Below are 8,014 nucleotides of genomic sequence, written 5' to 3' on the forward strand. Positions count from 1 at the left end.
CCTGACTGGTTACTCACTCCTGAGCTCTCCTTCTCTTGCTCTTTTAATTGTTTATTTGTTTCACCTCCCATCTTGCCCTTCTCCTCTAACTCCTTTTGCTGCAGACTTTTAAACATGTTTTAGCAAGAACCTGCCTCCAAAACTCACCTTAACATGACTTACTCTGAAACCACAACAGAAATATCTTCCCCCATCCCTGGTCCACATTCCTCTGTAGAGATGCCAAGAGCTCTGTGCTTTGCCAGTGTGGCCACGGCCCTCCATGACTCACCACCTCCTCCCAGCTCTGCTGGCCACCAGCCTGGCAAGAACAAGCCACCCCTATGCCCACATGCTCCTTCTTCACAAGCCCTAATTCCTCCTCAAGAACACATGTACAGTAACCCTTAAGATTAAAAATCAGGTCTACATCCATATGTGCTGTCAATGGTTTACCACTGCTTAAAACAGAGCTCCCAGGCTGGCTCTGCTCACAGACAGTTTAAGCCAGATGGAGCACTGAGGTAGCCATAAAAACCAGCTCACACTAGAAGCTTGGGACAGAGCTTCTCACATGAAAGATGCCATCAGACAATAAAAATCCTTTAAATGCAGCATGGTCTGACTGTCAACAAACAAGCTGCCCTGGGCAGCACCACTTCTCTCCTGACCTCATGGGAAAAAAGAAGGGACACAAAGCCTCATGTCCAGTGGCTTTTATTGCCAGCCCTGTTTCTGGGAAGCACTTTTGGCAGGCAGCAAGCTGCAAGGACAGGTCTGGAAGAACAGTCCCCAAACTAATACCTGGTTTCAAGAAGATGAAAAAGTTGGGTCATGCTTCTTTGTTTTTAAACTGTTATGATGGTTTTGTAGAAGAGTGGCAAGGCTTGAGATGATGCTACTTTATCCATACGAAAAAGGAATATTGATTTTGATAGCAGAGCCTGATAGAAAAGGGGAAGGATGTCAACTGAAGGAAAGTGAGGGGGTTGCAATGATGTGAAAACCATCCACAGAGGACAGAGGTTGTGCAATGTCTGCAAAGAAAGCAGAGGAATTGAAAGGGGAATAAAAGCCAGCTAAATCATGTGTCAGCATAAGCAGAACAAGGACTTGTTTTCTTCTCTCAGTGGTATGGACTAGATGAGACCATAAGTGTACCACTAAACCTAATCCAATTCAATTGGTAATTTCTGACTTATTACTGTGTACATGCTGTGCTACAATTTAAGAGAATTAAATTCTTAAGTATAACAGATGACAGCTCTCTGCTGTGCCTTATCAGGAGGCATCTGGCCAGGTCAAACTAATTACCAATACTGCACAAGTGTCCTTATCTAGGAGCAAATGTTTTGCTGCTGCAATTATGGATTTGTAAAATTGCAAAAGCTACTTTTAAGGGAAAGGTTCGTAATACTTTTAAAAGGTGCAATTATGTTGCTCAGAGAGTCAGGAAGCTCAGCATCAATTAAAGCAAGGTTTGCTTCAGTTGCTGCGCAGGCTGCCTGTTACGTGGATTATACCTTAATGCAGATGAGTAGACAACAACTTGTGCCTAATGAGTCTGCAGTCATCCTTCAGTCTGAAGGATGGCTAAACATAAATAGGTTTCAAGTATTCCTGAAATCTTGCATAAATGAACAGTTCTGACCTTTCCTCCATGTACAAAAGTTACCAAGACTTGTGTGTTAACAGAAACTTGTTCTTGCTAATACTTGTTGGAATTGTTAGTTCAAGACCCTACAGACCCCAAAGTGTTTCCAATCTTTCTGGCCTCAGTCAGTTTTTGTTTTTAAGCACCACTGCTCTAGGGCCAACAAACATTTTCTCTTATACACCCGCAGCAGTCTATGCAGTGGGTCTGCTGTGGATGCATGACTGCAGTGTTCTCTCACTGTTACTCTTTTTAACAAACAGAAAAGACTTGCCTACCCAAGCATGACACAAACCAGGCACACACTACCTGGCTTCATCACTTCAGTAATGATAAAGCAGTCTAAAATTATTACATTACACAAGCATCAACAATAAACGTGCTTCCCAATGAGACTTTTACTTAAAGCAGCTTTTCCTGCACCCTTCTTTGTGGATCAAGGGGAAGGTGACACTGTTTCACAGCAGAAGCACATACATGTGAGGAGGAAGGAGCAGAGAGATGAGGCTGGGCCATGCAGTTCCTCACAGTAACTCTGCACCTCTGATTCCCTGAGCTCGTCAGACACCACAGGGGAAAGTTAGCAGAAAATGGTGGTAATAATGTTTTGTGTTCCTTCCAGCAAACATTTCTAATATACCGTGAGATCTGCAGATTAAAATGAATAATCATATGGGAAGATGTTACTAATAAAAGGTTTGGCAGCAATAAGTGGGTCCTTTTGGAAGCAGATCTTTAACATATTGAAACTTTTCTTCCTTCTTATTCTGAGGTAATCATTTCAATAAGGAGAAAAGTTAGATGTGAAGCATGTAAATAGAGCAAATAAGTTCACAACTTGAGGCTTGAAATATTCAGCAAATGAAGCACACTTAGGTGAATTCAAACGAGAATCATTTCAGAACACCTTTGCAAAAACAGCCTGTGCCCTCTGAATTACTTTATCTAGGGCTGAGTTGCTTGTTATTGGAGTCTTGGTTCATAAAAGCTCTTACCATACAACATCAGAGAGCTATTGCTTTTTTATACATTAATGGATCTGACCTAAACATTTTACTTAAGCACCAGAAAGTCCATTATCCTGTGCTGTGGAAACTGCAGCAGCAGTATTTTCAGCCTTCTCTGACAAGCAGATGACTTCACATTCTTGATTTTATCCCATTTGTCTAACTGGGGTGGCTACCTGTTGTAAACGCAGGTGCATCCCTGTAGGGCAAAGGCTTTATCCTGCAGAATCCTCTGAAAAACTGCAGAAATAAACAGAAAGGCGTTGTTGCTTTATTCTGGAGAACCAATATATCTCTGTATTAGAGCTCAACTCAGATCAAAAATACGTGTTTTTCTGGAGACAAGTTGAGAAAGAAACAAGAATGTTCTGAAAAACTGCTGCACAATTACAACAGGGAATACTTCCTTGCAGAACAGCTCAGCAATAAGCACAGAGAAACTGAGCTGCTGGCTAATTCAGTGCCCATCAGGTTAAGTATGAACCTGCCAACCGCTTACAAACCTTGGTGTGCACTATAATTAAGGACTGTAAAGAAAAAAAAGTCCTGTTTAAATCACAGAAGAATCTGAAAATGACCCATACACAAAGAGTTACCAGCCCAGGTAACCGCAAAGCCCTTCTGTTGCAATAAAGGTGCTGCCACCAGTAGTGAAGATGAAGATTCAGTTAGTACTCACTCACGCACAGCACATACTACCACGCGTTTTGACAGCTTCTTCCACAGCCTGCAGAAGGAAAAGCTTCAGATCTTGCCTGCACTCACACTGCTGACTCAGAACGTTGCCACACAGGACGATCAGAAGTTGTGTCCTGGGACCGTAACACACAATGTTGCTTAAAAAGACTTGCTCGGACCAAATTTCTACAGACCTTATAGGGCCAGCATCACGTTCAACACTTGCTGGCTGCACACACACATGGGTTGCTTACTCTGCCTAGCAAAATTAGCCATGTGCATATACTCTTACACAGAAAATTTCTCTCTGCGGTTCACTAGTAACATTTTGGAATTAAAACCACGAAGGTACCAAATCAACAGCTTTCTTGGCTGTAAGATCATCCGTTTTAATCAGCTGTTTGTCAACGAAATTTTAGGGTTTCTTCAATCAGTTGGGAGATATGTGCCATGACATAACACACCAAGGTGCTGAGACACCAGCACCGTGAGAAGCTGCTGTGGCTGAGGCCAAGACAGACATGGGACCTGTGGCGGCGGCACTTCAAACAGCCACTGCTGCTTCTTGTGACCCAAGAGGCAAACCCCGAGGTCTGCTCTAAAAATACCAGCAGCCTGACAAGCATTTCCTCTTCCAACAGCAGCTCCGCTACTGCCCAACATTTATTCTCTAGTATTTAGGGACGCGGCGTAAAACTTCGCTGCCGGCATGGGGACCATTGGCCAACACTAAATAGCTGGGAAAGCAGCTTCACCCTGGATGAAGGGGTCTGCGGAGCATCCCCCAACCCTGATCCGAGGAGCAGCCTCCAGCGATGGGGGCTGTTCTTGAAGGGCGGCAGCTGCGTTTGTCACCGCTCTGACAGCTGGTAAACACGCTCCGCTGCACGGACGAGGCCATGCAACCTCCTGTTTCCCACGCAGCAAAACACCCGCTTTGGCTTCTTTCGGTTTCCAGCTGCCGCCGGAGCCGGCCGGGACCAGGGCAGCGGGCCGCGGCGGGCGGAGCGGGCCCCGGGGTGGGGGGGTCCCCACAGCAGGCCGAGCCTCGGGGCCTCACAGCGAACACAGAGGGGGTCTGGTGCGACTTAGAGCGACCGCAGGGGACCGAACGGAGGGGCGCGGAGCTCCCTGCGTCCCGACGGGCTTCGTGTCCCCTCAGGGTGGGACGGGGCTGGCCACACGCCCGGGCCCTGCCGGCCCCGGTGCCGCCCCGGCCCTGCCCACCGCACACCTCCGGCTGCTGCTCGGCGGGGCGCGAAGCGGACGGCCTCTCCTCACCCTGGCAGCACGCAGGGTACAGGGCCGGAGGAGAGGTTTCAGAGGGAGGAGGACAGGCAGCGAGGGTCGAGGCTCTGTAGAAAACACCCCCGAGACACGGGTTGTAAAGAGAGGCCTTTCGTACGCCATTGCAATCGTAAGATTGTTACCAGAATGGGATCTACCTCCTCCTGCTGCTGCGGCTGCTGCCTGCCGAGCGATGCTGGCCGAGGACCTGTGTCTATTGTGCCACAGCAACTCCCACCGCCAGAGCTCCGTCCACCGTGGAGCCCACCACTGAATGAGGCAGGCGAGGAGGCGCCGGCGAGGGACACCCCGGAGGGCGGGGCGTCACCCGTGACCGACAGCATCGCGTAGCCAATGAGGGGGAAGGCGGCTCGCCAGCCCGTGGCCGGGCTCAGCCAATCAACTGCAGCTACCGCCCTGACACAAGGGAACCCGCGAACGGGCACCGCCTCTGATATGTTAATGAGGCGGGAGCGACAGCGAATCAGCGCTGAGGGGCGGGGCTGTGTGAGGTCCGTGCCCTGAGGGGACGGTGAGGGTCGGGGGTCTCATGGCGGACGGGGCCCTGGTACGGCGGGACCGCGGCTGCGGGGCGGGCACGGAGCTCCCCATGACCCGTGTGCAGTGAGTCCAGACCCCCCCCGTGTGCTGGGCTGCACCCCCAGAGCGTGAGCAGCAGCTCAGGGAGGGGATCCTGCCCCTCTGCTGCGCTATGGGGAGACCCCCCCTGCAGTCCTGATCCAGCTCTGGGGCAGCAGCACAAGAGGGACGTGGAGCTGTTGGAGTGAGGCCACAGGAGGCCATGGAGATGCTGCGAGGGCTGGAGCAGCTCTGCTCTGGAGCCAGGCTGAGAGAGCTGGGCTGGGGCAGCCTGGAGAAGAGAAGGCTCCTGAAGGGGAGACCTGAGAGCAGCTCCAGTGCCTGAAGGGGCTGCAGGAAAGCTGGAGAGGGGCTTGGGGCAAGGGCCTGTAGGGACAGGCCAAGGGGAATGGCTTTAACCTGCCAGAGGGGAGACTGAGATGAGCTCTTAGGCAGAAGCTCTTTGCTGTGAGGGTGCTGAGGCGCTGGCACAGGGTGCCCAGAGAAGCTGTGGCTGCCCTATCCCTGGCAGTGTTCAAGGCCAGGTTGGACACAGGGCTTGGAGCAAGCTGCTCTAGTGGAAGGGGTCCCTGCCCGTGGCAGGGGTTGGGACTGTATGAGATTTAAGCTCCCTTCCATCACACACCAGTCTGGGATTCATTGATTCTATGTTTTCCAGTATTGCAAATACTGAGGGTCTTAATTCTCTGCTGGCCCTTAACATGATTTAAATTGTGAAATGTAGGAACGAGGACTGTGCAGTTAAAAGAAGCAGTGTTGCTATGGGAACTAACAATACCTATATAAATCCACTTAATCAAAACCTCCTCGACTAATTGTGATTTTGAGGCCTGTCATGAAGTGCTCATTGTTCTGCTTTCTCCCTGTCAGCATGGCTGACGGCTTTGAAACATCTCTGAATAATGTGGTGCTGCACCTATAAACAAAGGAGATGGATAAAATAACACACAAGGTCATGACTTTTTTTAACCATGCATGGTTAAAAATAGCCCAAATCAAAGGCATTTAAAAATGCCAGAGCTCATCTCCAAATAGGATGAATTGGTATTGCTGTAAACACATGTCATTTCAGACAGATCAAAGGTTTTACCCAATATATCTATATCATTAACTGCAACGGTTAATGACATGTAAACCCGTGTCATTTCAGACAGATCAAGGATCTTACCCAATATATCTATATCATTAACTGCAACAGTTAATGACTTGTTGCAGTTTATTGCAGAACACTTCTTTGTGAAAGAATCTGTTGAAAGCTGTGTTGTAATAATCCCAGAAGAGAAAAACCTCCACCCCAGGGAATGGGATTAGGAAGGGCTGCAAGGTCTGGAACTCACAGCAGCAGCCTTTAATGAGAGGGAGAACTTTGGTTTCTAGACAGCACACCCACTACTTCTGCACTGGTGTTTTCTCCCACCAGCTCTCTGATGTCCATCACACTCATTCTTGAAGCCAGACTCCAAGCCATCAAGCCTTTTCCAAGCTACAGGTTGTTGTGAAGAGGAAGTATGGTCCATCCTTCATATCTTAACATAACCCTGGTCTTGTGCCATGGAGCCATGTGTCATGGAAATGCTCAGCCTACTATCAGGTAATGCAGACTTGGCTTGTCCTAAGATAGGAAGGGGGTTCCTTACATTTTGTCCATTGTTCATCTCATGCTACTCCATAACCACTGAGTGCATGTTATGTTTCTAGTTACTTCCAGCAACTGCCTGTGGTACAAAAGCAGAGAAGTTGTCATTTCTTCTTCCTCCTGGGGACTTTTATCACCATATTTGGTGCTCAGCACAGAGGAGTTTCTTTTGGCGCTCATGATGTTGTTGCTTTACTGTCGCCAAGAGAACAACTGGGAGCCTTTAGCATTCCTCAGCTCCATAAAGCCAACTGTGATGGCTCTGCTGTTGATCTGGGCTGCATGGGAGCAGCCTTGAGCAGTGTCACAGCTCACTTATATGGGTCACAAATTCATTCAGGAACTTTTGATACAACAGGAACCTCTTTGATTATAACAGTAGATTTCCCACAGGCCACTGCATTTTACTGGGGTCTTTGTTCAGTGCCAAAGTAAAATGCATCTCTCAAACATCAGTTTCAAGGTTGTATGTCAAGGTGGTTTTCTTAAATCACTTCCACTCGCCTAAAACCATACTCTATTTGCTCTGAGCTTTCCTGGACTTTTGATCATTTGCTGCTGTTCTGTCTCCCTGTGCTAAATGACAGTCAGATACTTCCTGTTTCATTTTCCTTGTGATAAACCGTATTGATTGTAACCCAGTCTGACAAATTAAACAGAAGACTTTTGATTCCTATCCTTGAGATGATTTTGTCTCTGTTTTCTGTAACATTCCCTATTTTTAAAATATCTTATTTAAAGCAAAGTCACCAGAGCTGGACTCAGTATTTTTGTATTTTTATATCACTGATTCTTAATGTAAACTAACCCCCCCCCCCAAAAAATCAAACCCCAGACTTCTCTGTTCTCGAGATCCAAGGCTCTTTTCCTCTACAGCACTGCCTCAACACCTACACTCTCATGTCTATAAATACATTTATAATGTAGTTAAATATATATAGCTACTGAACAAACAAATATTTAAGCAGTCATGTTGCTTTTTATCTACCTCCAATCTTGGACTTTTTTACAGTGCAGACTAGCAGACAAGCCATCTCTCAGGAAGATAAAAACTGGCAACTTCACTTTCCACTATATTTCTGTTAAAAAGTGCCAGTTGTTAACTTCATGGTTAAACTAGTCCTCATATGGAGAGATGACTCCACTGACTTCTCATTTACATTGTGAGACTAT

At 47.5% G+C, this 8,014-nt stretch overlaps 1 protein-coding gene across 2 annotated transcripts in view; it reads right to left on the reverse strand.

Annotated features, from left to right (window-relative positions):
• ME2 (malic enzyme 2) overlaps nt 1-5,020 on the reverse strand; it is a 38,107-nt gene extending 33,087 nt beyond the window's left edge. Inside the window, exon 1 of one of the 2 annotated variants that reach the window (XM_062615388.1) lies at nt 4,764-5,020. The gene's annotated coding sequence lies outside the window, so the exon portion shown is untranslated. Of the gene's footprint in view, nt 1-4,748 lie in introns of both variants that reach the window. The other variant, XM_062615386.1, reaches the window with a different exon arrangement.
• Between the last annotated feature and the right edge of the window lie 2,994 nt (nt 5,021-8,014).

This window comes from Pezoporus occidentalis, unplaced genomic scaffold (assembly GCF_034315485.1).
Source record: "Pezoporus occidentalis ecotype Australia unplaced genomic scaffold, CSIRO_AGI_Poc_V1 ctg180, whole genome shotgun sequence".
In the NCBI taxonomy this organism is placed as follows: Eukaryota; Metazoa; Chordata; class Aves; order Psittaciformes; family Psittacidae; genus Pezoporus; species Pezoporus occidentalis.